Genomic DNA, 3257 nt, shown 5'->3' with positions numbered 1-3257 from the left:
TACATACATACATACATACATACATACATACATACATACATACATACATACATACATACATACATACATACATACATACATACATACATACATACATACTGACAGGTGTAGGGTATCATATGGTCGGCTACGCCCGACTATACATGCATACTTGTTCATTTTAGAACAACAGGAAATTACAAAACAAAATCCAGATGAAAGATTCGGCAATTGGTGAAAATTAACGAAAGATTGTACAATTCTTATGATAACTAAGTTTCAAACGATTAGATTACCTTAAACAGCATAATGAAACAGTTATCGACACAAAAGCAGGCTTTGTGACGGTAACGTCTGTTTATTTGAGGGGTGAAACACTAAAAATATTCTTTTATTATTATTTTTGTTTGTAAAACATAAACAAATTACAATCAGCTGTGCTCGTAACTCTACATTACGTTTTCTTTTTCATTCTTGTTTGACATTCGTGATGGATATTCATAAAAGGGTATTGACGTATAGAGGGCAGTAGCGTTTCCTTAGTGGATAAAGGGTCATTCACAATAACAGACCTGACGAAAAATCCGGGAATGACCATAAAATGTCATTGAAAAAGGAAAAAACGGGAAATCATGAAATGGAGGGGGGTTAAGGGAATGGTATGTGTACATAAGTTTAATCATACATTTTTCCAAGATCACATTAGAGATTAAACAATTAAATATCAAAGTGTGTGCTTGCTCAAATAACCCAATGAAAGTTATTGCAAAAATATTTGAAAATTGTGATATTGATTTAATTCAATGTTATAATAAAACAACTAAGAGTTCTATATTCGGCTGAGCCGAATCTTATATACCCTTTAACATGATGTGTTAAAAAATAGTCAGTACGAATTTTATTACAAAAAATAAAAAAATACCTATTACAAAACGGTAAGGTACCAAAAAGTCCCCTTTTATGGATTCTCACTTAATCCTGAATCTACATACTTAATACATAAAGTACCTTTTGTAGAACGAAAAGTACCAAAAGGTCCCTTTTTCTACGTTCTTACCTACTCAAGACCCTACACGCTAAATTTAATATACCTTTTGTAGAACGAAAAAGTACCAAAAAGTTCCCTTTTATGTGTTCTCGCCTAATCGGGGTTCTATATACCTAATTTCTTGTTTCTTGCTTTTGGCGTATTGAATATTGTAGAAATTTCAAAAACTGCCTTTTGATGAACGATAAATATGAAAAAGTCTCCTATTATGGGTTCTTATTTAATACGGGCCATACATGCTTAATTTTATGTTTCTAGGTTCAGTATTACAGACCTTTTGAAGATCGATAAAGTACCAAACTGACCGCTTTTATAGGTGCTCGTGTAATCCGGACCCTACATATTAAATTTTTTGCTTCTAGATTTAATATTAATAAAAACAAGTAAGAGTGCTATATTCGGCTGTGCCAAATCTAATATACCCTTCACCATAGTGTATTTTAAACATATTAATTTTATAAATTTTTTCCCTACTACATTAATATTGCGCCAAAAGCAAAACAAAATGAACAACAACAAGTTATAGTGCTATATTCGGCCGAATCTTAAATACAATCCACCAGCTACCTTTTTATTAATACATTTCTAATTGATCAAATATTTGTAGAAATAAGTTTTCTCATGTTTTTAAAAGAAAAATGCGAAGATTTATTGAACATTACAAACGCCGTTTTCTTTATTTTTTATAGCGCTTAGCGATATTTAGTAATTTGCATGACAAACGGACATAGAATATATATACTTTGTTGGGTCTCAGATGAATATATATTGGTGTTACACACGGAATGACCACCATTACCACTGATGGTGGTGGATTATTCGGTAATGAATATTGTGAATTTAAGAAATTTTCTGGAGGCGACCTAGCATGAGAGCTATGACAAAATATGGACCGATCATAAAACAATGTTATAGTGTACTTTTTGTATATAAGAGCAATATTACAGGTATGTATGGATATCAGTTTTTGGTATGCGTTTAAGTGATTTTCGGGTGAGAACCTTGTATGGGAGCTATGACCAAGGATGGTACGATCGTGAAAACATTTCGAAATAACATTAATGTGTACAAAAATAGCATTTATGCGAAATATTTAATAGGTATCACTATTTGGTAATGAGTTATGTGCCTTTAAGTGTTTTTCTGGAAGGTACCTCGTATGGGAGCTATGACCAATTGTGGGCCGATCAAAAAAACTTTTCAGAGTAATATTTATATGCATATGGGCAATACCTGGGAGCTATGACCAGTTATGAACCTATCGGAAAAAACATTTTAGAATATTTACTACTTGTGCCAAACTTTATATGGATATCTTAATATAGTAATGAGTTATTTGTGTTTTTCGAGAGGAGATCTTATATGGGAGCTATGGACCGATCCATAAAAAACTTTCACTGTAAAATTTATATGCATATGAGCAATACTAATACCAAATTTTATATGGATATCTTCATTTACTAATGAGTTATGTAGTTTTAAGTGATTTTCGGGAGGGGACCTTGTATGACAGCTATGACAAATTATAGACCAATCGAAAAAACCTTTCACAGTAATATTTGTATGCATATGGGCAATACCTGTACCAAATAATATATCGATATCTTTATTTAATAATGAGTTATGTGCGTTTAAGTGATTTTCGGGAGTGGACCTTGTATGGGAATGATTTTTTTTCGTACTTTTGTTAAATGAACACAGCTAGGACAAAAAGTAATGTCAAAAACAAACATTTAATTTACAAAAAATTTAAATTTTGTTTTTTAACATAGTTTAAAATGTTTTAAATTAATAAATAATAGTGTTCTAATATTCAATTTAGTGTAATTTAAGAGAATTTCTTTATTTTTAAAAGTAAATTTTTAAGTCGGAAAAACATTTCAAAGAAAAAACACGATAATTTAATATGTGTTCAAACTCATTATGTTTTTTAAAGAAATACGTTAAAAACATGATGGTGTGGACATAGCATTAAATAAATTGCTTAAATATATTAATATACATACAAACATCCAACTTCCGGTATAACGAATTGTAGTAAATGAATAATAAATATATACTTTTATATTTTCCATATATGTACATTAGAGTGCTCCAAGCTTGTATGAAGGAAAAAAAAATGATCCTATCAATTTGCTGAATTAATGGGATTGCAAACGGGTTTTATTGAAATATGTCCAAATTGGCATGTTTTTAAAACATCGGGGTCATTTTGATCCCAAGGCCGTTT

The 3257-nt window shown here is 30.6% G+C and overlaps 1 pseudogene; it reads right to left on the bottom strand.

Annotated features, from left to right (window-relative positions):
• Positions 1-3257, bottom strand: part of LOC124419991 — a 10689-nt pseudogene that overhangs the window by 740 nt on the left and 6692 nt on the right.

This window comes from Lucilia cuprina, chromosome X (assembly GCF_022045245.1).
Source record: "Lucilia cuprina isolate Lc7/37 chromosome X, ASM2204524v1, whole genome shotgun sequence".
Taxonomy (NCBI): Eukaryota; Metazoa; Arthropoda; class Insecta; order Diptera; family Calliphoridae; genus Lucilia; species Lucilia cuprina.
Note: the sequence above shows the minus strand (reverse complement) of the source record. Positions and strands in the feature narration are given on the sequence as shown.